The sequence below is a fragment of the Zonotrichia leucophrys genome, chromosome 3, assembly GCF_028769735.1.
Source record: "Zonotrichia leucophrys gambelii isolate GWCS_2022_RI chromosome 3, RI_Zleu_2.0, whole genome shotgun sequence".
NCBI lineage: Eukaryota > Metazoa > Chordata > Aves > Passeriformes > Passerellidae > Zonotrichia > Zonotrichia leucophrys.
Window position 1 is genome coordinate 11,382,772 of NC_088172.1, and position 26,698 is coordinate 11,409,469.

Sequence of the window (26,698 nt, forward strand, 5' to 3'; positions counted from 1 at the left end):
AAATAGATGCAATCATGTCTTCACGGCTAAACAAGCAAATGCTACTGTTCACAGAGTGCTGCTGAGCACAAGTGTGCACTTGTAGAAGCAGCAGCTCACCCCCAGAAAATCCCCCCTGCTCCTGAATGTGGGATATTCATTAGACAAAGGACAGGACAGGACAGGACAGGACAGGACAGGACAGGACAGGACAGGACAGGACAGGAAAGGAAAGGAAAGGAAAGGAAAGGAAAGGAAAGGAAAGGAAAGGAAAGGAAAGGAAAGGAAAGGAAAGGAAAGGAAAGGAAAGGAAAGGAAAGGAAAGGAAAGGAAAGGAAAGGAAAGGAAAGGAAAGGAAAGGAAAGGAAAGGAAAGGAAAGGAAAGGAAAGGAAAGGAAAGGAAAGGAAAGGAAAGGAAAAAAATAAGAAGATGAGGGAGAGGCAGGGAGACACAAGTAAAGTTGAAAAAGAAGGTTGAGGAACCTGGGATACCTTGGGGCTGTACTAAGAAAAGGAGGAAAGAGATGGGGATTTCAAATCTGCAGTATGTTGTAGCTTGGGAATGACAGTTTTGTATTTCTTTCCTAAATTACAGAATAAACACTTTTGTAGAAAAAAAACCTTGACATCAGCTACTACCTGGTTCATCAGTGATATCTTGCTCCTGTACCAACATGTCTCTATTAATTTTGAATTTGTAATTTCAAGAAGTCAGAATATGGTAGTGATGCTAAGATCACTCACATATCTTGGAATCAGAGAATCATAGAAACATAAAATGGGTTGGAATGCTCTTTAAAGACCATCAAGTTCCAAGTCCTCTGCCATGGGCAGGAAGACCTTCCACAGGACCAGGCAGCTCAAAGGCCCCATTCAACCTGGCTGTGAATACTTCCAGGGATGGATCATTCAAAACTTCTCTGGGCAACCTGTTCTAGTCCCTCGCTACTCTCAAAGCAAAGAATTTCTTACTATTATCTCATCTAAACCTGCCCTCTTTCAGTTTAAAGCCATTCCCCCTTGTCCTGTCACTAAATGCTCTTGTAAGTCCATCTCCAGCTTTCTTGTAGGCTCCCTTAGGCAGTGAGTGGAAGGCTGCAGTTAAATCACCCTGCTCTTTTCCAGGCTGAACAGTCCCCATCCTTCCAGCCTTTCCACATAGGAGAGGTGCTCCATACCCCTAATTTACTTGGTGGCTCTCCTCAAGACCTGCTCCAACAGGTCCTTCCTGTGCTGGGCACCCCAGAGCTGGAGGCAGCAGTGCAGGTGGGGTCTCAGCAGAGCAGAGGAGAGGGGCAGGATCCCCTCCCTGGCCCTGCTGGCCTCGCTGCTTTGGATGCAGCCCAGGACACAACTGGCTTTCTGGGTCAGGTCTAGCCTCTCCTCCAGCAGCACTCTCAAGTCCTTCTCAGCAGATCTGCCCTAGGTCTGTTCCTTCCTCAGACTGGATTGGTACCAGGGATTGCCCTGGCCCAGGTGCAGCACCTTGCACTTGGTCTTGTTGAATCCCATGAGATTCCTGCAGGACCAATTCTCGAGCTTGTCCAGGTCCCTCTGGATGCCATCCTGTCCTTCAGGTGTGTCAGCCAACCATTCAGCTTGGTGTCATCTGCAGATGTGCTGAGGGTGCACTCGATCCCTTTGTTTCTGTCATTAATGAAGACATTAGGTAACACTGGTCCCAGTACAGACACCTGATAGACAGGACTTGTCACTGATGTCCATCAGGATGGTCATCCATCGTGAGAGCTGGGTAATTAATGATAATAATCTTTCAAAACCAATTTTTTCTATAATTTAATTTATGGGAGACACCTGAAAGGTAGTAATCCTTGATATTGAGTTGTCTATCACAACTGATAGGCAACAATCGGATTGCATGCTGGGATCCAGCACTTCTGGAGGGGTCACTTTCAGACAATTTAATGGTTTGTTTCCCATGTCTTCAGTGCTTTTGGCTGAACTTAGATGGTAGGGTTTAGCCAGAAGTGCTAACAGTGATGGGCTTTTGCTAATTCAGCTGCTTGTTTGCCAGAAATTATAATCAGTGTCTGATTTTTTTGCAGAGGTGCACTGTGCTGCTGTGATGCTGGGTATAACTGTAGCTGTAAGACTTCTAGTAATCCTATAACAAGTGGCAGGAGCAATTATCAGTCATTGTCATCCAGAAAATTTGTCATTATTCTGGTAGTGCTACTCTGAGATTCATACTTCTTGATTTCACTTTAAGAAAGAATCAGTCTGGATGTTAAGTTATTGGACAGAGACTTGAGATACAATTAACTTTTGTGTGCTGCCACTCTGGGGAAGCTGGAGTCTGCCTGTACCTCAGGTCTGCTTTTGTTACATTGAGATAATGCTTTTCTCTTCCTTTCAGTTGTCTGTCTTCTTTCTTCAGATTGTTTCTTGTCTCAATGTCACTCCTTTTCTGTGTGTTTGGATAATCTCTAGTCGTCGGTCCCAAGAATCCATGGTCTCAGTGGAAGTTTCAGAGGTCTCTGCTGCAAGACAAAGCAATAACAATAAAAAAATCCAGATAACCAGCTTTGTTGGTGTCTGCAGCTGGATCTGACTTCACCCTCTGTACCAGAATACAGACTGTCTGGGATTCTGTCTGGCCTGCGACTTCCTGGATAGTGAAGCCTTATGCTTTGCTCAGGGTGATAATTTCTTAAGAATCAGATATGAATACAAATAATTGTGGCAAATAAAGATATTAATCTCTTGTATATGATACATAGTACTAGGGATTGCTATTTTGCAATGGTAGTTTAACAGCAAGTTCAACACTTCGAGCTCATGGGAAAGGTTCAAGTTTGCTGCTTTTAAACTCAGAGGTTTGATGTAGTTAACTCAGTTACCTAATTCAGTTAGGTAACACATCTTCCACCTAGACAAAATTTTGTCATTTACCAAAATGTTTTGCTGAGAACATCCTTGAATCTCTCCACTTGCATTTTCTGTCCAAAGTCAGCCATGCAGCTCAGTGACGTACCCAAAGAGGCAAAGATCCCATGGTGTGGATTTAATACATGGGTTCCCTGCATATTGTGAAGTTATTTGAGACTGCATGCACGTTTAAAACTTCTAGTGACCAACATTTCATGTTGAAATGTCATGCTTTGGTGTTTGATGACAGGAAATATTGTTCCCTTCATGAGCTGGCAGCATGTTTAAGAAAACTCTATTTGCATTAAAATGCCCGCCACAAGAAGAATCACAGGATTATTGGGATTGGAGGCCTTTGAGATTATTGAGTCCAGCTTAATGCAACACTGCCAAGTCCATCACTAAACCATGTCCCTAAGTCCCACATCTATCACGCATCTGTTCAATATCTCTTGAGATGGTGACTTCACCACTTCCCTGAGAAGTCTGGCCCAATGCTTGACAACTCTTTCCATAAAGAAGTCATTCCTAATATCCAATGTAAACCTTCCCCAACACATCCTGAGACCACTTCCTCTTCTCCTATTGCTTGTTACCCAGAAGGAGAGGCTGACCCCCATCTGGCTGCAGCCTCCTGTCAGGCAGTTGTAGGGAGCCATAAGGGTCTCCCTGGGCCTCCTTTTCTCCAGCATAAACACCCCCCGCTCCCTCAGCTGCTCCTCACAGGACTGGTGCTCCAGACCCTTCACCAGCTCCATTGCCCTTCTCTGGACATTCTCCAGTACCTCAGTGTTCTTCCTGCACTGAGGGGCCCAAAACTGGGCACAGGAGTCAAGGTGTGGCCTCACCAGGGCTGAGTGAGGGGACAATCAGTGCTGATCCTTGTACTGCTCTTTGGCCATCTTTGAATTGTTTAAACAATGCAGATTTGCACTATTTATTCCTCTAAAGCTAAGTTCCGATTTCTTACATGATTGTGCAGACTTGGTCCTACGTGCCATGATACTTTATTTTCCTTTAGTTCATATTTTTAATGTCACTCCAGCCCTTACTGTAAGAAGTGGCGATATCTGCTGATTTTTTGAATGGAAATCCCTACTGCACTGGTGGAGTGGTCATGAGTTTGCATTTTGGGGCTCTGCCTTCAGAAAAATGTCATCCAAAAAGCAGTTTTCTATGCTTGTCAAGGTGGTCTTGTAGTTCTTCTGATAATGGAGTCCTTTGTTCAGTTTCTCTATAAGCACAAGTTTTTATTTTTTTTTAAATATAATTTAATTTTTAAATCATCCAAAAAATATTAAAGAGAGTTATTGCAAACCTTTTTTGCAGACTTTTATATATAAAAATTTAATCAATATACAGAAAAGAGGTGATTTTGAAACTTTTTTTAGCCACACAGGATCTGCAGATAACATTAAGAATTAATGCTTTTCCAACTTAAACAAGAGAGACTTAAAAAATACTGTTGACATCTTGTTAATTTTCTCTATTGTTTTAATTCACTGAAAGCTTGAAACCAAGGCCACACTTCTTCATGAGACATTTAATAGGAATTTTTTTTTTTTTTGCTTAAAAAGGAAAATTAAAATAGCTCCTCAAAGGGCTCTTCTGGTTTTTTTAACATTCTTTTCCTGTGGGCCTTGCTTCTCAATGTAAAGCTGTATTAAAATGTAGAATTCAAATTTTATTAGAATGAATAGTTTCTCTACTTTTTAGGCCTTATTTGGCTCTTAATCAAACCTTGGTTTAGTATATAATAAAATGCATACTCCCAAATACAATTTTATTTCCAAGTATAGCTGTTTCAGTCTTCTATGCCCTGAAGTACAGGAAGCCACTGAAAAATTAGTGGCTGTTTTAGAAGCCATAGGCCCTAATGAGTGGTGTATGCTTTCAGCAGTTTAAGCTGTGGTTCAGAAGTTTAAGCAGTGGTGCCTGCAAAAATTCTTTTCTCATAGCCAGTGATAGTCTTTGTATATGAGATACATGTTCTGTACATATAAAGGAATTTTCTTCATTTTTCTGTTTAACCTCAGCAGGGAGGTCATGCTGCGGATTAACAAATGTACACTGAGTTGCATACACCTAAGAGAATATATATATATTTTAATACTGATGGTATTTTGATGATAGTAGGAACTTGTGACTAAGTGTCTCATTTTAAAGGTTAAAAACCTTGAGTTCCTCAGAGCTCCTGTAAGGAGCCATGGAACTGTGTCAGCTTTTTGAAGGGATTACTTAGCAATGTCCAGAGAATTTAATGTCCGGAAGAACAGAAAAATGCATGAAAAAGTAATAGAAGTATAAGGGAAAATATTTAATCTGTGAAAAAGATATCTGGCAATGGACTTCTGAATGACCCAGTGAGTTCACGTTGCCTTTAGTCCTTCTTTTAGGCCTGCATTGTCAATTTATGCCACTCACACTTTCCGTTTCCTGCTTGTTTTATTCTGCAGTGAAAATGAAGAACTGGGAATATGTTGCTGGCTTAGTAAGTGCAGAGATTTCATTAGAAATATAATATATTAAACATTAAATAGTCCTAGAAGTTGATTTTTTTTTTTTACTGTACAGTATGGTGATAGAGCAGAATCTTAGAAGTATAATAATTGATCTCTTTGTTTTGAGTGGCCTATGGGGGTGTGTGTCTAAGTGTGTTTAGAGGTCCAAGTTTGTCTTTTAAAATGCATTTTGTAGCAGCTAGCACATGGGCTTTCCTGCAGGGAGTAAGATAGCATAGGTGGGTGTTTTCGTGTATTGGAAATTTGTACGAGGAGCAGGAAAATTGGATTTTGCAATCACTTGTTCCATTACTGTTTGCATACATTTTTACAACTGTAAGAAGCAGAGATAAGAGTGGATGCTGTGGTAGTGAGGGAATGAAGAATGTTATGGAAATGGGAAGAGTTTGAGCCTTTTACTAGCTGCTGTCCAGATTTTTTTTTCATGCATTGCTCTATTTTAAGATGATGATTTATTTAAAAATACAACATGTTAAGAAGTGCTAGATGGAGTCTTCTGAAAGCCCTTCAGAATTTGCTAAATATTTTAGTGTGCTGTTTGTTCAGCAATTCCCCCATATTTTTAATTCGCCACCAAATTTTCCTTTAGGCTGGAATGGAAAATATGCATAGGAGTGTTTGTTTTCTACAAGCCCAGAAGGAGCAGTGAGAAACATACTTGCTACTGCTGGTTTCAAGTGAACATGTTTGAGGTGGAGGCTTGGTTCATTAATGTATCTTGGTAACCTGTGGCTGAGGGAACAGAGGGATGGGGAAACCTCTATCTAAGTATTGTTTAAATGTCTTCTAAAGCATTTTTTCTTAATGTATATGTGTATATATAATATATCATATATAAAACATGCATATATATGATTCTATAGCTAGCATCCTTGTATTAGCAGTGGTTTCTGGCACAGATATAAGCCATGGTGCATTTCTGCTTGCCATCTGTCATCCTAACCTCATCTTTCATCACATGTTGTTTCTGCACTCTTGTTCTTTCCAATTTACTTCTCTTCACATCCAGCTTAATATCCTCTCTTCTCTATAGACTCAGCCCTCTTGTCCTGAAAATTCCCGCTTTTTTTTGTGTAGTCCCAGCTCCTCAAAGAACAATCCAGTAGAGAATGAGAAAGCTGTTGTTCTTGAGACTCCCATCCTTCCTTCAATCACTCCACACCTTTGGCTAAGGCAAGCAGCTGTGTGTAACACCATGCACATTTTAAACAGCAAGATCATTCTGCTGTAACTGTAAATGGAGCAGCTGTGTCTTTGTATTCCCAAAAATAGCCCCCTTCCAAACATGCTAAAAAGTATTTTGTTTCTAGTGAAACAAATAAGGATTTTGTAGGTCAATATTTAATGAAGATGAAAGAACCAAACCACCTAGAAATAGCTTATCTCAGGATAGATCCAGTCTTTATGGCCAAGCTGGGATCAGAACAGGACCCAAAATGTGTTTTTTTCCTGAGGAACCTATTAGAGTAGCCTGGTAGTACCATGTGGCTGGTAACAGACTCATGAACTTTTCACTGCTGGTGTATTGACAGGTAAAGCTCAATGGCTCCAGATACTCTCAATCACTTTATAATCCTTGTTATAAAATACGGGTTGGATATAGCTGTGTACTCCCCTTTTCTAGGGTGGTCTGAGCTTCTTAAGATCTGCTCTTATAACTTTGAAGGAGGTCTGTCAGGTTTTTTTTTATTCCAGAATTTTGCACAAATTGAATGCAGTACACCTATTAATAATGTATTTGTAAATAATTTAGTGGAATTAGTCTCAATAATATCTGATAGAAGAAAATTGAGAAAGGAAGTCGATGCAGAGTGCCCTGTACACAGCTCTAGAAATATTCATGTATTTATGTAGGCCTTACATGCAGTGGTCATTTAGACATGACCTGGGAATGAGAGATGTCTTTGAAATCTCCAGGTGCACAGTTCTAGGTGGCAGCAGAAGTGACTGCATTCACTTCCCAGACAAACCTACAAAAGAATATTAATAGGATAAAGAGTGTTATATCTATCAAAATGCTAATTGCACTGAAGAGACTTAATGTTCTGCTACTGTGACCCCCTATGCTATTGCTCTAGCAGCCAGGATACCTGTTGGAGTTTAATTTGTTTTTAGACAAATATATGCATAGGTGCAAATAAGCTAGTTGAAAGTTACAGAGAAAACCAAATTTATTTTGAAGAGTGTATTTTTTATCTTCCTAACAAACCCCTTCCTTTTTACTTTTTCTTTTAAGTGATGACGATCTTTTGTTAGGGTGGAATGAGACCCTTGGTGACAATTGTCAGAGGAGGATGTACTGCCTCTCCAAAGCTAATAAGTCAGTATAGCAGTGGGGAATGCTTATTTACAATGAGCTGCAAGAAATAGGGAGTAACTACTGCAAAGGTACTACATGAAGAAAGGATTTGATGAGGCAAATTTAGAGAGGGAAATGATCTCTGGTGGTGCATTTGATGAGTGCCTTGCTTACAAGATAGCAGCACGGATGTCTCTGTGTTCCCTGTGTACAAGGAAGCCACTGCAATAATTTAGGCAAGGAAATTTTATGTAGAATCATCTGTTTAATATTTGGTTCACCAGGACCTACCTACTTGTCTTTGCATATGAAGGAAGCTGTTTTCCTCTGAAGTCAAGATGTTGAAAACAATTCTTTCAGCTGTCTCTGCAATACCTGCATGCTCTGGTCTACGTTTAATGATGTATTGCCCCATCCATAACTGCTTAGAAACAAATTTCTTAGTCACTGTTTATTCAACCAACCATTCAACCCCATGCAGTGCTACAGGCTGGGGCAGAGTGGCTGGAAAGCAACCCAGGGAAAAGGACCTTGAGGTGTTGGTTGACAGTGGCTGAGCATGAGCCAGCTGTGCCCAGGTGGCCAAGCAGGCCAGTGGCATCCTGGCCTGTATCAGCCACAGTGTGGCCAGCAGGGCCAGGGCAGGGATTGTACCCCTGTCTGGGCACTGGTGAGGCCATGCCTTGAGAGCTGTGTTCAGTTCTGGGCCTCTCAGCTCAGGGAGGACTTTGAGGGGCTGGAATGAGTCCAGAGAAGGGCAACAGAGCTGGTGAAGGATCTGGAGCACAAGTCCTATGAGGAGGAGCTGAGGGAGCTTGGGGTGTTAATGCTGGATAAGGAGGCTCAAAGATGATCTTATCCCTCTCTGTAAGTGCCTGAAAGAAGGCTGCAGCCAGGTGGAGGTTGGCCTCTTCTTCTGGGTAACAAGCAATAGGAGAAGGGAAAGTGGCCTCAAGATGTGGTGGGAGAGGTTTAGGTTGGATATTAGGAACTATTTCTGCACTGAAAGGGTGGTAAAACTCTGGAACAGGCTGCCTGGGGAGGTGAAGTGGTTGAATCACCATCATTCCTAGAGGTACTGAAAAGATGTGTGGTAGATGTGGGACATGGTTTAGTGGTGGACCTGGCAAGTGCTAAGTATGCTGGTTTTGGCTGGAATAGGTTAATGGTTGGCCTTGAGAATCTTAAAGGTCTTTTTCAATCTAACATGACTCTATGATTCTAAGAGAAGTGTTTCAAAGCTGTTTACTAAAATGTTCCAAAGAAATCCACTCAAACATAGCGAATGGTCAATTGTATTATTTTAACTTAGGAATTACTATATAGGAATTCACAAATGGATAACAATATGTACAATTAAATGGCAGTTATTTTCAAATTAATATGCTTTTGATTTTTATCTTAAAATATTAGTGTGCTGCAGCTAAATATTTTATGATTTAGGAATAGATTGCAGACAGAGCAGAAGGGTTGATCTTTTCTTTTCATTGTACTTATTAATTTACATTATATGGAGACCCTGGAGTCTTCCACTTCATTGAAAATTGGTAGAGACTGGAATCACTCAAAATATCCTGGAATATGGTGTTGTGGAAGGAAAGAAAAACAGCATATTAATAAGAGGTGATATTTGTTTAGGCTTTTTAAAAAGGATATTCTGTTGAATTTCATTTATTAACTGTGTTTTCAGTCTCTGAAAAATCTAACCCTGAATAAACAATGGAAGTTTACCTTGTGATATATCATGACAAATATGAAAAGTGTTGTGTGTTAAGTGTGATACTCTCTGTAGAGACTCATGGTGATATCCTTTGCCCACTGAAGTCATAGGCACTCTCCTTATCACTTCCAGTACAGTTGTGGTGTTTCTGAAAGAGAAATTAAATGCTGAATGTACTGAATTCCTCTGCTGATACTGCTGTGGTAATATGGTATCTACTGGCAAGGTGGTATCTACCTTGTAGATACCTACAGATCTACCTCTGTAGCTTTGATGCAGCTGAATTGCAGGAGTCTGCTGTTTTTTGCAAACACATAGGGGTGCCCGTCCTTCCCTTGCCTTGGTTTTTGCAGGGAGTCAGTGCCAGTTCTCACTCAGCAGGCCAGACACTTGTGAAATCAGATTTGTGTTGGTACCTGAAAGAAAACGGAACCCTTCTGAATGTTTGCCCTACTGTGTCACGTAGGGCATGTAGACTAAAAAGAATGAGACACATCCTCTAGTCAGTGCTGCTGTGAGTGTGCTGATTGCTGTTCTTTGGGATGTAGTCCCAACATGGAAAAAAAGAGAGTTTGGATATACAGTGACAAAAAAATAGTGTATTTTTAAATTGAGCTTAATCAGAAAATTCTCACTCATTTTCCCCTCTGATAAAAACCCCGCAACCAAAGCCAAAGAACAAAACCCCCAAATCATTCTGTGATTGAATCATTCAGGTTCCTAAGTATACATCTTGAGTAGTGAGCCATGGAGTCAGTTTGGCAATTTCAACTACACTGAGTTAGTAAGTTCAGTATTTTTTATATCAGCTGTGGGAGAGAATATATCCAGATACACTGGATCCTGATGGCTAAGGATCGTGCATGAGGAATGTAAATTTGAATCTTAAAATCTGTTTTTGATGCAAAACGTTATCATGTCACTCATCATATCTATAAGGAGGGTCTTGACCACTCCTTACTGGCAGTTTCTGCAGTCTTTCTGTAGTATGTTTAAGTGTCATAAGTTTAAGTGTCATAAACATTAAGTGTTTAGGTCACGTGTATATATATATATATATATATGTATATATTTGTGTGTGCATCCACCCATATATTTGTTGCAAATTAGTTCAGAAATTTCAGTGTATGAAATCAGGTCATTGGATGAGATTCTATGATGTGCAGAAAAGAATTTGCATATAAAAGGGAATAGAAATATTAAAGCTTTATGTCAGCATTGTACCCGTACAGTTCAGGACTTTTTCAGACATTGCAATCAACTCTACAGGTATGACATTGACACTCAGAAATACAGAGATTTGTCCTCAGCTCTCACCATCCTGAATTGTCTTTGTTGTTATTATATCGCAAAGGTTCTATTGCCATTACATTGCAAGGGTTCCATACTGCTAGAGTTTCACACCTCCTTGATGTTTCTTGTAGGCACTGACCCTTCCTTATCCTTACAGCAGCCAAATGACTCCAGTTCCCCTCAACCAACCAATCCCCTCTTTTATAACACTCTTCTCACTGGCTGCAGGTGTGACCTGTTAAAATCAGGCCTGCTCCTAAGCCTTAATAATTGGCTCAGCTGCAACTCTTTAGGGGGTAAGATTACTTTCTGTACTACCTTTATTTATTATGTTCTATCCTCCTACAAGTCTTCAGTGCCACATCTTGAGAATTTCATCTCTTACCAACTCAGTGTTGGAAATACCAGTAGTTAAAAGTGTGCAAAATTCAATCCTCTGCCTACAGTTCCCTGTTTACACTCCTTGGAGGAATGCTTCTCTTTGTGAGACCATGACTTTTACATTCATGAAGCCCTATAATGTGTCACACTGCATTGGACACTACTATTTTGATTCCCTAGTGGCCAAACAATCCTAACAAATGTGCTTAGTCTTTCCTATTTAGTAATTTTCTTAATTTTCAATTTTATCTTCTTACAGTATATTGAGAAAAGGAAGGGACAAACTTGTTTGCAGGAAATGAGAAGGGATACAGTAATCCAGAGATGTGTGTTTGTGGATGAGTGGAGCATGATGAGTGGGTGTGTCTGCCCTTTCCAAAACAGTTGTCTCAAATACTCAAATCTGCAGAAACTGTGCTCTCAAGTGCTTTCCCTGTCAAGTGCCGTAAGACCTATGCAAGCAGAGCTGTGCAGATGTGGTAATGAGAATGCTCTGGCTGTGCATTTGGTCCCTGCATGCCTCCTGGTGCCCCTTCCAGCCGTGCATGAACCTGTGCCTGCAGATCTGCTCTTTTTAAACTTTCAGACTTTTGTTGTGAATATGGCTTTGGACATCTAAAGGCCTCACAGACGCCTTCATTGTGAGGTAGACACAAACCTGTGCAAGCAGTAACCTCTGAGCAAGGCAGGACTCATCTTTAGAAGATTTTGGCTTCTGAATGCTTTGAGATCTTGGATGACAGATGCTAAGGAAGTGTGAAGTATTGCAACCAGGGATCAGATAATGGTTTCTCCTTGTGCAATTTTGTTAATTCATTTAGTTCATGTAAGGTAAATTGCTCCAGGTGCCTTCAAGCAATCTTAATTTAATGCAGGTAAGTAAAAAAGTCAAGTAATGACTTTGACTGACTGAAGAGCTAATAAATTCCAGACACAACTTATCATCATCTAGCTTCAGAATGATGAGCCTGTGAGTAACCTTTTCTGCATTCCTCCTTGCACTACAACTCCCTTGGAATATGAACCCTCAAAGTATAATGACAGTGGTTGTGTTTGCACATCAAAAGGCTGCAGCTCACCTAGTGGTAGAAAAAGGTGTTGCCTTACTTGGTTTTGGTTTTATTTCTAATTTCATGTGGGCAGAAATGAATCAGAGAAGGGTTTCTAATAATTTAGTAGGAAGTAAAAAAAGCATTCAATGTTTTTCATTGTGTTATGGCTTGAGTGACATTGACCCAATAATTGTGTAACTTGGGAAGGATCTATAAGAGTTGAATGACTTGACCTTTCCAAGACCACAGGAATTGCATCTGTTTTATTTTCTTCCCAAATATGATCTTGTTTTATCCAGTAACATATCATATCTACGTAATTCCACATCTTCCCACTCTGCCACATGCATGCATTCACACACACAGTCATATCTTTTATACTTAGGTCTGTCATTTGAGTGTGTTAAAGATTCTTTTAATAAACTCATCTCAGTCATTCAGAGCAACAGTTTTGCTTCAACTGTAGAGTGATCAAATGGCTTAGGTTGGAAGGGACCTAAAGATCACCGCATTCCAAACTCCCTTCCACTAGATTAGGTTGCTTAAAGCCCATCCAGCCTGGCTGTGAACACTTCCAGGGATGTGGCATCCAGAACTTCCCTGGACAACATGTGCCAGTGCCTCACAAACCTCACAGTAAAGAATTTCTTCCCAAAATCTAATCTAAACCTACTCTCAGTTTGAAACCATTCTCTTTTATCCTGTCACTATATACTTGTAAAAAGTCCCTCTCCATCTTTCTTGTAGGCTCCCTTTAGGTACTGAAAGGTGAGGCTGAACAGTCCCATTTCTCTCATAGTCCTTCCACGTAGGAGAGGTGCTCCATTCCTCCAATTTACTTGGTGGCTCTCTTTTAGACCTGCTCCAACAGGTCCTTCCTGTGCTGGGCACCCCAGAGCTGGAGGCAGCAGTGCAGGTGGGGTCTCAGCAGAGCAGAGGAGAGGGGCAGGATCCCCTCCCTGGCCCTGCTGGCCTCGCAGCCCAGGACACAACTGGCTTTCTGGGTCAGGTCTAGCCTCTCCTCCAGCAGCACTCTCAAGTCCTTCTCAGCAGATCTGCCCTAGGTCTGTTCCTTCCTCAGACTGGATTGGTACCAGGGATTGCCCTGGCCCAGGTGCAGCACCTTGCACTTGGTCTTGTTGAATCCCATGAGATTCCTGCAGGACCAATTCTCGAGCTTGTCCAGGTCCCTCTGGATGCCATCCTGTCCTTCAGGTGTGTCAGCCACACCATTCAGCTTGGTGTCATCTGCAGATGTGCTGAGGGTGCACTCGATCCCTTTGTTTCTGTCATTAATGGAGACATTAGGTAACACTGGTCCCAGTACAGACACATGATGGACAGGACTTGTCACCGATGTCCATCGGGATTCAGAGCCATTGACTACAAGCCTCTGGATGTGACCATCCAACCAATTCCTCATCCACCTAACAGTCTCCCCATTGAATCCTTCTGTCTCCAATTTAGAGAGGAGGATGTAGTGGGGCCCCACATCAAAGTCTTTACAGAAGTCCAGATAAACGACATCTGCAGCCCTTCCCTTATCCACCGATGCAGTCACTCCATCATGGAAGGCCACTGGGCTGGTCAGGCAGGACTTGTCCTTGGTGAAGCTCTGGTGGCTGTCCCAAATCCCCTCCCTGAGCTCCATGTGCCTTAGCACAGCTTCTGGGAGAATCTGTTCCACAACGTTTCCAGGCACAGAGGGCAGGCTGACCGGTCAGTAGTTCCCAGGGTCCTTCTTTCAAAAGTGGGTACAGTGTTTTCCTTTCCCAGTCACATGGGACTTCATCTGACTGCCATGACCTTTCAAATATCACAGAGAATGGCTTGGCAACTGCATCAGACAATTCTCTCAGGACTCTGGGATGCCCTAATTGTGTCCCATAGACTTATGTATGCTCAGGTTCCTCAGGTGATCGTGAACCTGATCTTTACTTTCAGTGGGAAGTGCTTTTTTCTCCCACTCCCCATCTTACAGTCCATCCCCTTGAGAGGTTGCCATTGAATACTGAGGCAAAAAAATTGTTGAGCACTTCAGCCTTCTCCTCATCCACTGTTAAGAGTTTTTCAGCATTGTTTATTGGGTGGTTCAACTTCTTTGATTTTCATTTTCTGGTTAACATCCTGTAGAAGGCCTTCCTGTTATTCTTTGCATCCCTTGTCAGCTTCAGTTCCAGCTTCACTGTGGCCTTTCACCCCATCCCCACTCAACTGAATTTCACCTCTATACTCTTGTATATACAGGGTACTTGTTTGTGTTTCCACTGCCTGTGCATTTACTTATTTCCTTTTAGTTTGATCAGCAGTTTGAAACTATCCTGTGGGTTTTTGGTTTGTTGATTTTTTTTTTGTGTTCTTGGCATAGAATAAAAAGAAATTTATCCCAGCAATTCCATCACTGCTTACTGAGAGTTTAAGAGCTGTATTTGTGTAACTCCTAGTATACTCAATGAAAAAAAGATTAAAGATACCTGAAATGCAAGCATGGAAGAGCAAAATACAAAAAGAAATCAAAGTGGCAAACTTGCATAAATTTGGCTGTGTGCATCCAAGTAAAAATTGCAAAACTTCCTATATCATATATTTCATCAGTGATAGATGCTACAGGTGAAAAAAAAAAGAAAAAAATTAGTGGGGAACATTTCTTAATTTAACCAAATTAATTGATTAAATGAGATCATAGGAATACCTTTCAAAAGTTTAAATTTTGCTCTCAAGTTTTAAATTCATCCTGCCTGAGACAAAGTATACATATATATATAAATGTAAAACTCCCATGTTTATATTCCAGGTTACTTATAGTGCTTATACATTAGACATGTTCAGTACAGTCATTGCTACACATAGGCCAGTGTAAATTTGTTGTTTTTACCTGCTAAGCACTTTCTGAGAGTTGTGGTTATCTTTTGCATTTCTAGAGAGAGAGATGAACATGAGCTGAATGTACACTTTAACAAGAGACAGTGGTGTTAGACCTTAAAGGTCTGCAGCTAACTATATTCTTGGCAGCAGGCAAAGCATTTTATGCCATGGAATTTGCAGGCATTTCACAGCAACTGAATTGGATATTTTTATTTGCTGGCATATTGTCTCCTTGCCCCTCTGAGCTCTGTCTGTGGCTCAGGTCATTACAAACAGTGGCAAGATCAAAGCATGTGTGCTGGGTTTGCTGTGTTCCTACGTGCCCTTGCCAGTGCAGCCTACTGGAAGATAGGCTGCAGATATTCAGGAAGATATTCTGATCATGTAGGAATGATGGTGGCAATTTGACAATTTCTGAATATTATTTTTTGACAAATATTATAAGTGTTATAGAAATATTTTCATGCAATATTAACATTATTGTAACACCATTATAGAAGCATAAATTACCAGATGAGTCAGAATTATGGCCCTTTTCCTGCTGTGTGTGGGCAGACCCCTGCATCTGTGCTCACTGCAGGTTTGGGACCTAAATGCATTAGATGCGTACTGGAAGAAAATGAGTCTGCAAAGTATTTTAATAGAAGGAGTACATTGCTCTTAGTAGTGAAAAATTCTCTAAAAATGGAAGTGTTCTTGTGCTTCACTTTAAAAAATACAAGTATATTAATATGGAAATGTCTCTGGAAATTCTTGTAAGATTTATGACAAAACTGAAAAAAAAAGAAGTAAAACAGCTCAAATCAATGTCTTGAAGGAAAAGCAGAGGTGTATTGTCTTATATAGATTTCAGACAAGATTTGTGTACCTGGACTGTAGTGGTGGGCCAGTATTTCTGTAAAGTATATTTATAGGTAATGTACTAACATCTCACACAGTATGGTGATATCATTAGCTTTTCGTGACAGCAGTTTTCCCAAAGTCATGAACTGTAATTTCATTGTCTGCCTCTTCTCAGGGGAACACTGAAAATACTCACTAATAGGGATCTCTCATCTGACAACTTTCCTCAAACAGAAGCTTGCAGATTATTGAGGAAGACATCCTATTGCTTGGGATCCTGAGATATGTCTTTGTTTCTAAGTACTTCAAAGATACCTGTGTGGAGCACTCCTTTATTTTTTTTTCTTCCTCTGTGAAAATAATGTGTTCTGTATCTGTCATCTGGTTTGTCTTTGTATACTGAGAAACAGCAGTAAATATTTCAGAAAAGCAAGTAGTTGTGATTTTATTCAGAAAAGTGGAAATTACAAGAAAAAAGCATCAAAGTCAGAAGTGGCAAAGAGGAGTATTGAAGTGAAGGGAGACGACCCATCCTAATTGATCAGTATTGAACTCCGATTTATTGATCCCACTTACACACTTTTATAGTGGTGTTAATTAAGCTTATACATATTACAAAACCTGAGCTCATCATTGGTCACAGATTACACACCAACCCCTCCTTTTGTTTTCAATACCTGTGGTTTGTTATTGAAACCAAGATTTGTGTTCTCACCCTGATATGAAAGGTTCTCAAAACTTACTTTTACTTTCCCAAAACAGCCAAAGATAGAATGTTCACCTGTTATGAGAAAACTGCCTGAGAACTCTGCTGTTTACAGAAACATGCCTGGGAAGCAGGCTTGGGAACTGCTGCTTACAGCTGCCTCTTACTTTTCCATCAGCTGTATATTTTCATGGCCTTTTTTCCTTCAAGCCATGTCTGAGCAAAATTCTCCAACAGAGGAGGATTTATTTTTTCATAGCTGAGGATGCTCAAGTGGATATTGCTTCAACTTCCAGAGTGAGCATATTCTGCATGGAAGGACTGGAAATTTTTCCTCATTGCTGTAAATAAAAAAATTGATGATTCTCAACTTCTTCTGAAATGCTTCATTCTCTGTCTTTCCTCAGACATCACCTTGTGCTTTTTGTTCCTCTCATCTCTGTGTCTCTACAAGTAAAGGAAATAGTGGCTTCTCTCTTTCTTCCCCCTTTGCTGCCACCTCCAGGGAAGGTTAAAAATACAGCATCGCTGAGAATTCAGCTTTACCAGGACTGAGGGTCATCTTGAGATTACAGTTTTCAAGTTAATATTCAGAGCAGTTACAGGGACCCCTGCTTCTTCTTTTGTTTCTATTAATCAATTTAGGAAAATTTGATTAGCTCTGGTTGTTTGTGAGAATACAGATCAACCCTCTTTCTCTTTTCAGAGTGCCTGAATCTAGACTGTCCTCTGAGATGCTGAAACCTTCTGACATGCAGATTTCCTTCCCTTGAAACAATTTTCATCTAGTCAATTGAATTATAATTTCATCTAACTCCTTCCTTTCCTGAAAATGTGATATTCATTGTGAGCTTTTTCTTGTCTCTATAATAACATTCAACTTGAGTATCAGAAAAAAAAGTAGTTCTTGGAAAATATTTTGATAGTCTTACAAGTCAAGGTATATTGTCAGATCTTCTAGCGACCACATACAGTATAAGAGCAACATGTATAATTAACTTGGCACAGGTGGGGGGAGAATAGGGAAATTGTCTCTGTTACCTCCCTTCCTTGGTTTTGAAATCTCATGCTCTTGTATGATACGCTTGGGAAATTACAGACTGTGAGTGGGATTCATATGGCAAAATGTAGACATCTACATCTGAGTTAGTCACCCAAGGCTCCCTGTGTGGGGAATGGAGAGAAACAGGACAGATGAATCACACCCTTGAAGAACCTGGGTTTTTTTTACCTCTATGCTAAGACAAATGACTCATAGCCTGAAAGTGCCCGTTTGGCTAGTAAAGGAGGTTGGGGTAGCAACTGGAAAGTGAGGGCTCATTCTGCACCCCAAAAACTAGATGAGATGTACATGGCACTTTGTGGCTCTGGTGCATACCTGTGTGCTCACCTATACATGTTTGTCAGATTGTGTGAGTACTCCGTCCTAGGCAAAAAACTCACTAGTTTTCCACATAGAAATTCCTTGAAAAAATAAAGACAACTTAAGTTTTTCATGTGTGAGATCTCAGAAATCAGGAAATGTGTAAATTGCATTAGCATGTTTCTCCTGTATGTAATTTCTTAGTATGCATCAGCAAATAATTGAAAAACTCTAATAAGGAAATTTTCAAAACTTTGTCAGCACATCAGTTTTGTAGCTAATGGTGCCACTGTTTGTTTAGTCACCTTTGGAAGTTGTGTGTCCTCTGCTTTTAGGGAGACGTGTCTGATGCTTTCCAGATGCTGCAGGGAACTGTGAGCTCTTTGTGCTACATCTAAGGTAGTCTCTTTTCTCTGTGTGCAGGCCACATAATATGTCTCCCTCAAATTATCTTTGTCTTCAGTCAGCCTGAGGAGTGTGCTGTTAGTGAATATGTGAAGACCTTGCAATGCTACTTGCAGAAAAGAAATCTGTCTTCCCTTCTTTGCTTTTTGATACATCATCAGCATCAGCACATGGGGTGTGAGCCAAAGTGGGCTCAGAAACAAGTTGTATTCAAAGTGGTGTGGTGCCACTGAAAATCTGTGTGGAGTCCCCTCAGCTGAAAACACTGGTGAGAGATATATGACCCTCCCACAAAGAGGTGAATGGTGTTAAAATATAAATGGCCAATGAAACAAGACAAATAATGATAGCCCAGTAATAGAGTATTTATGGTTTCCTTTTAGCTTCTGCTTTATATTCATGGTTGACTGACACAAATAAAACTGAGCAACTTCTGTTTGATAGAGAGAATAAACATGTTTGGCTTAAATCTGTAGCTAGACTATGTCCAGAAAGATGGCTTTTGGTAGAAATTGAGCTTTTGCACCCCCTAACTCTATGCACCTGGCCTGAGGAGCATGATCCACTATGTAGATTTCAGCACACCAATTTCCTATGTGGTCAACATACATAGATACCCTAAAAGGGATGACACAGCACAAGGGTCACAGCTCCTCCTTCTCTGGTTATCAGAGCTGCAAACTAGGACTTACTCAGATCCAGACCCTGGAGATACATTCTGGGTAGCTGTGTAAATCACAGCTGATTTTCATGCATGAATAAAGCCATGGTGTATGAGAAGCAATGCATCTGCAGTCTTCTCTGTCAAATCTGCAGATCACAGATCCTAATTCCCAGAAAATCTTTCCCTGCCAAGTCACACTAGATTTAGAAGGCACCTTGCTTTGTTGATCCTTTTGAATCTGGACGGTTTTGAAGCCAGACATGCAAGATTTTAATCAATTGTAAGTAAGATGCGGCCTGACTCTAGTCTTGCCGTGACACAGAATGATGGACAATCCCTGGATTCAACACCCTCCTGCTTCCAGACTAAGCCAGCATTGCTTCTACCATCCTCTCTTCACCAAAAAAGAAGAAAGCCCTCAGAAAAGAGCAGTGTCTGTGTTATGGAACCATTATGAAATCTGTGTTTGAAATACCTAATGTATCTTTCTGAATCAAGGAGAGAGTTCAATTAAAGGGGTGCCTCCACTGGCTTTTGTTCTGGCTAGATCAGTTCAACATCATTCTGTAGGTTAAATTATTGAAGCTGTGGAGGTAGCTGAGAACTGGCTACAGCACTGAATTTCTCCCAGCTGCTAGTGTTTTGTCAGCACTGATCAGTGATTTGTGCTCCAGTCATTTGGTCAGAATCATCACCAGTGAGCAGCAGGCTATTTTTGGCTTCTTACCTTACCTCTAAGCCAAAGGCAGGCAGGCAGATCCAGACCAGCAGCCTAAGGTGGGAGCTGCCCTGGACAGCCGAGTGCTGGCTCTCAGAACCGGGTGGCTCAAATCAATGTGTCAGCAGCTGCCTGCAGAGGCAGGGCTGGAGTTCTGCCAGTCCCTGGAAAGATGGTGTGTCTCTTCCAGGTGAGAACCACTGTGCTAAACCTCAGACCATCAGTGTGGATGCTGCCTGCTCCTGTCTGTGCTAGTTTGAGGAAAGACTTTTTATAAGACAGCATTAAATTACTTCCCACTATATAGTAGTTGAATTACTTGCTGGTCTTTAAAATCCTTATCTGAAGAAAAACCATATATATGTGTACATACACATACACAAGTAAATTAAATTTTTGTTCTGAAAGATACTTGTCAAATAGTGATTCCTGCATTTAAAATTCCTACTCTTATATATTGGTGGATCATAATTTGAATTGTAACTACTTCAGAATACTGCTTTTATGTGATAAAAAGGCTTTTAGTTGTGGCTTCCCTTATAATTCAGGTATTATGATGGTAGAAAATAATTCAGATAACTGATAAAAATATCACTTCATGATTTTATATGTGTTTGCACTTCAAAGGACCAGCAATGAAAAGATGATCACACATCTGAATCAGAAGGATAATATTTATATCTAAACTGAGTAACCATGTAATTCTGTTGGTGTTTCCCATACTCCCTCTGTCCTCCTCCACTTGCATGCTATAGCCTGATTCAGATTTTCTGTGCTGTGTTTATTACCTGACCTGAAAAGCTCAATCTAAATATTTGGTCTGTTCAGTGATGTTCCCAGCGTACTTCTGGCTGCTATGTAGTTGTGGAAGAGTAAAATACATGAGGCTGGCCATTCTAATAGCTCTGTAACTTTTATTTTTGATATTCATAGGATGCTTTTAGAAGCTGGTTAAAAATTACATTTTCCAGTATTCAGCTGCAGAGGAGTGCTTGGTATTTTCAGATGTGTTAGGAGTGATGCTTTTTGTACGCATACATATAACTATTCAGATCTCTGCAAAAGGATTCCTCTGACACAAGGAATCCCACATTCCCAGATGCTGGCTAGAAGAGATCATCACATCTGGCCTGATAATTAGATATTATAAATTTCAGGCTGAATTTATTTTCTAGGTCATTTATATGTATTATTTATTGTTCAGCTCTCCTGCTCTGTGTATTTTATCTTCATATAGTTAAAGACTGTATTACGTTCTTGCGAGATTTGTTTGGGTGACCAAATGAGCTCCTTAGGTCTGCTTTGCTTCATTCCCAAGTCATCCTACTTGCATTTTTGCCCAGCAGAATGTTCCAAGTGGTTTCCTGTCTCCCTTCTTCCTACAAATGCAGAAGGAGGTTGGCCAGAGTCATAATATATTCTTGAAATTCAAGAATTGTCAGTGGGTGGCTACCAAGATATGCAACTTACAGACAGATTCATCATCTTAGCTAGGCTGAAATAATCACTGCAGTTGAGGAGGATCTCAGAGTGGTAGGGAAATTCATTCCTCTTATGCTTTTTTTCTGGTCATTCCAGTGGTGCCTTTCATTTCTTTCCATTCTAGTTTTATATTCTGCCCTTATACCTGATATATTTTTTATTACATTTTTCAAGTCCATAAATCCTTGAATTCTTAAGGACTGGTTGAGAGTATATGTTGCTAATTACTAATTCTTACTTGGTTTTTGGTATGTGAACATAACAAAGTGAGGGGAACCTTTCTGTGCCACTTCTACAGAAAACATCACAGGCCACTGTTTCCTGCTTTCTCATTAGTTAATTTCTTGTCTTTATTTAGTACACCTTGCATTAATGAGGGATTAGAAAGCCTTTAGGTGGAACTCAAATATGTATATCATTACAATATATACAACATATGAATTTTTTAGGGTAACAATATATGCAACATTGTCAAAATGCTTTAACAGGAGGTACAATACAGTTTTGTAGGCCATCCTTGACTGCCTATTTCTATGTTAATAAAAAACCTCTACATTTAAAGCTGGGTACATTGCTAGGCTTTCCGTGGGTTTTCTGCAGCATTTCTCAGTACAGATGAGGTTTTGAGAGAACTTTTACAGTGGTAGCATTCTCACACCCCTGTCAGTAATGAGCTATATTTACCATATTCTGGACTGCGTTTGTTGTTTACAGCTGTGCTCTGATGAACGAGCAGACTTGGGCTCTTCGGTTTCTCTCTTTCCTCACTCATTTCCAGGTAATGAACTCACAGTTTGTAATAGATGCTCTTAATCTGTAGCTGCCTGACAATACATTTTGTACTACTGAATGTAATCTTATTGTGCTACTCCAGGTCATTTGACTTCATGTACAGTTCAGTCTTTCCCTTAATTATCGTTGCCTCCCAAATTTGTATCACAAGAAACAATTTTTCATCACAGTTATACTTATTCTGTATTCTGTAAATATTATTGAGATAAATGATAAATACAGGCAATCCTAATCCCAGTTCTGTTAAAGTTGATTAGTCATCCTTCTTTTGGCTGGTAGTACCCCTCTCAAATAAATGTTTCTCTGCCTTTTCTTCAGCTTGGTTGCTGAAGTAACCTTCTTCAGTAGTTCTTTAACCAGTGATTTCTCATTTGACTCTGTATCAAATGCTTTACTGAAATTTACATCAACTATGTCTCCCTTTATTTAGAAGGACCAATGTGTATTTTCATAAATTCTTTCTTTTTAATTTTCTTACACTTACCTCCATCTTTGGTAGTCATTTTCCTCCAAAGTGTATGACTGAGGCCTGGCTAAAGTCACATGTACTGTGTAGGTCGTAATGAAACATTAGATGCCCAGGCTACTGAGAGCTTTAATCATCCTTCTGCAAACAGTTGTAATTTTTCTTCTTCCTCATTATATGACTGTCCCCTGCCAGACCTGCAGTTATACCTGGAATTTCATGTGCCAGCTCTTTTGACTCATGGGCCAATACTGACTCATGCTTTCCTTCTGCTCTCCCATCTGTTGGTGTCCATGCATTGTGGTGTTCCCTGTGTTTGGATAACCTCCTGTCAGGGGCTGTGCTTTTGTGACTGCACACCTACAGCATGCAGCATCCAGAGCATCCACAGCTCTGGCCAAAATGGTATGATCAATAAGATTTGTCAGATTTTGACTTTTTTGGCTTTTGCCTGCTGTTTGGAGAAGCTTTTACTTCACTTAGTATCTCTTCTAAAGCTGGTTGAAGTTTGTCCTGTGTGTTTGCTGTCATCTGTCTTCAGAAAAGGATATATAGAGTTGTGTTCTTTCTCCTTTCAGGAACTCATTATTGCTGAGCTCCACAAACAGAGGAGAGAGATAACCTTTAATATCCAGAACTTTCATGGTCTTTACCTGAGAAAGATTATTCTGGATAAAAGAAAACTCACTTGTTCCAGGGGCAGTAAGAAAAGGTTAAATAAAGTATTTTGAAGAAGTTTTTCTCAATGTTCTCTGAAACACACATGTTCGCTGGATAACAAATGAGACTCAAACGAAATCTGACTGCTTTTGAAAGTGCAGAGTCAGCAAGGTTTGTCCCGTAGCCATACAGAGTCACTACCCAGGAAGTTCCCATAGTCATTTTGCAAACCTGTACTTGAGAATATGCCAGTCTCTGCCAGCTGAGTCTGGTTTTTAGCTCTTTGATGCTGAATTCTGTGCAGCCAATAGCACCTCTCTCAGTATAGAAAATCTGGTAAGTGGGAGTTAGGTGTAAGGACAAAATGTGTGTTTACTTAAAATTAGAAGATACATAGTGTTAAAAAGTTTTGTAATGTGTTAACCTAACTGTACATCTCTTTATCAGCTATGTGTTTGAAAGTCCTGCACCATACTAGTATGTCATTAATCAGTGACATGAAAAACACTATTTTAGAATTTAAAATAAGTTAAAGAGGGACATAAGTCAGTATTATTCATCCTTTTGTCATTTTTAAAGTGTAAATGTAATTTACCTATAATACAATTCAGTAGCATGCTGACACTGTATGTTACTTGGTTTTGCTGTTTACCATTAGGTGTTTGAAATATGATGTTAATGTTTGCTCCCAGTTGAAGCATGCCTCTGTTTGTGGCATTGTAGTTTTAATTTTCATGTGCTTCACTTCAGCACATAGTAGCAGTATCTGTTCAAGGTAATTGGTTTTGATGATTCCTCACAGTCCTTTAGCCCTTTGCAGACCAGAACACCATAGTTGTTCACCAATATTGAAAAAAAATGTACCTATTAAGGATGGTGGCCTTGATTTTAAAAACTGTCATTGAAATAAGATAGTTCTTAGATACAGCATCTTAGAGGATTTTCAAGGTTATCAGTATTTGAAAACCTGTTCCTTTTTTAAAGGAAGGCCTATTTGAGTACCTCAATTTCTCAGTTGCATTAAAAGAAAGTGTCTTAAATAAGACTATACATTTTTTACTTGTAATTCAAAAAGCAATAAAATCAAAATATTTACTAACACTGAAGTAACAATTTTGCTATCATTTTATCGGCTAATTAGTATTCACTTACTGAGTCTGAAGTGTAGCTGGGGAATTCTTAAGTGATTGGGATGCTCCTATTTTATTTACCTTTTGGCATAAAAAATATTCTATTTTTTTTTTCAAAATCAAGTAAGGAGGCAAAAATTGATCTGCCTTTCTGTTTTGCTTTTGTATTTACAAAAGCATACCCTGCCCACTAAGCCACTTAAGCCATGCAAGTAAACCTCAGCTATATGTAGGCTGGCATCTCTGCATTGCCTGCATGCTGGCTCTGGCTGTTGTCAGTAATCCTGAGTTTGGGAGCTCTGGAGCTCTGAAGTGACTTACAGGAGCCAATAATGAGGAATTGGCTCAGTCACACCGAACTGCAGCTGCTTCCCTGTTCACTTTTTGGTCTGCTGCTGTTCATGGTGGTGTCCTGTGTGGAGGATGGTGCTGTATGTGAGACGCAGCACAAACATCTCGTCTATGAGATGTCTGTAGCTGAGGCACACAGGGTCATGGCTAAGTGGTGGATTTGGCAGTGCTGGCTTAATGGTAGGAGTTGATGACCTCTTGGAGGCCTTTTCCAGCCTGGATGATTCTATGATCCCATGAGACCTTCCTTGCTTTGTAAGAAGCAGAAGCAAAGTGCTTCTGGTGAACTGCAGGGTTGTGATGTACTGGGTGTGGGTCCAAAGCTTTGAACAAACTGTCTGAAGAATTCAAAAGTCTGAAGGGCTTTGCATGTCCTACTGGTAACCACTGTTGAAATGGTTGATAAGGCTCAGTTTCTGTGCACTGACTCATTAGAAGCTGATCTGCAATGAAATTAAACTCTTTGTTTTAATTTTCTGTGCAGAGACAGAATGCTTTTGACTTTAAAAAGATGAATAAAACCCCCCTATGGCTACCAGGTTAATTGCAAATAAGTAATGTAAGAATGTGTTAAAGTACAGTAAATTAGTTGTTAAGTGAACTTCCTTGCTTTGCCCCCACTTTATTTCAGCCAAATAAAAAAAAGAAAACAAGACCCTTAAAAAAGTAAACTCAATGACTTTGTTAGCAAAAATAAAAATACATAATTGGATTCACATATCTTTTTCTGGTTGCATATTTGATAAAACTTAGGAAATCATGATTCTTTAGAGACTCTGTCAGATGATAGGCTAATGGCTATGAGTTTAAGCCCACTCAGAAGGGTGGTGTGTCAGCCCTCACAGCAGAAAAAAGGGGAGTGTAGGCTTAGTTTATGTGGCAATTAATAATATTGAATTTAAAATTATTGCTAAATAGTAATTTTAAAGCACTTTGATGTGTTCATTTGCACAATCTGTTTCTACAGAACACTGAGTTATATTAAAAGATTGTGAATGTAATTCATTACCAGCACAGTTAGTAGTGATGGGTTATCTTACAGGTCACTGAACCAAACCATGTAAATTACTTACTTCTAATCAGTCTAGGGAAAAAATGGATACAATTTTCTGTAGATTTTTCTCCACACCTGCAATTGTGTTAAATTGAGAAAAAGAATGATTAAACCTTAAGCATCTGTTACATGACTTTCCTGCTTGCCATGCTGAGGAAACTTCACCTGATTTCAGTGAGACTTTGATCACACATATTGCAGAAAGAGCCTCCCTCAAATTTCATACACTATCTTAGTCTCTCAGCTTTTAACTCTTACCTAGAATAGTTTGTCTGAAACAGAGACCCTTAATTACAAAAGTGCACGCTGCAGAACTGAGTGTAAAATTACTTTAAGAGAGTCATTAGACATTTGGTCAAAAAATGCAAAAAAAAATCCACTAAACTAATCATAGTGTCAAATATCAAAGCTTTTTATTAAAACTGGTCTTCTTTAAGGAAATATTTCAGAGTGATTATTCATGCCTAATTAATTTCACTAATTGGTAGTGATTTTGATAATACTTTCACATAATAATACTTTAAACCTAGATATCCTATTGTTATAGTGAATTCAATGATACAAACATTAAAACCAAAATACAGATAGACTGTTATAATGCAATTTACGTTGGCCATTTTAAAATAAAACAATTGAAAAGTTAAAAGCACATCAGGAGACTGATCAGATTAATGCACTCAGTTTTGATGTACTGTAGTTATTGCAGAAATATTAATGACTTATCTCTAATGAAAGAAAAAAGGTTTTTACCTACTACTGTGTCTGAAATTATTAGGTTTCAGACACAGTGTGACAGTTCTGAAGTAAGCTTTTATGCTATAATATAATTTGTAATTTAAAATTTAGTTTTACTCTGCTATTGCCATGTATTCCACAGGATGTAAAACTGAACATCTTGACTGGTTGAGGTCAAATTATGGTCATCTGAACATGTTTTTTTCAAGTACACAAAATATAACCAAGAAAGAGCTTTGAACTTATAATTTAAATTACTTAAATTTTGACATGGAGACAGTATTGCCCACACTGTCTGCCTGTATTCCAAATGGAGAATTTTATGGCTG

General features: G+C 39.6%; 1 protein-coding gene and 1 long non-coding RNA gene across 32 annotated transcripts in view; one reads left to right on the forward strand and one right to left on the reverse strand.

Moving 5' to 3' along the window:
* RIMS1 (regulating synaptic membrane exocytosis 1) overlaps positions 1-26,698 on the forward strand; it is a 305,676-nt gene that overhangs the window by 19,293 nt on the left and 259,685 nt on the right. The window lies entirely within an intron of this gene.
* LOC135445237 (uncharacterized) lies at positions 9,296-10,862 on the reverse strand. Of its 3 annotated transcripts, none has more exons than XR_010439496.1 (3): positions 10,780-10,862; positions 9,670-9,825; positions 9,296-9,557 (listed from the first exon to the last, which is right to left on the reverse strand). It is a non-coding gene; the product is annotated as an uncharacterized LOC135445237 (long non-coding RNA). The 3 variants fall into 3 exon arrangements; XR_010439495.1 differs by having other exon boundaries at positions 9,647-9,825; XR_010439497.1 differs by having other exon boundaries at positions 9,647-9,825; positions 10,814-10,847.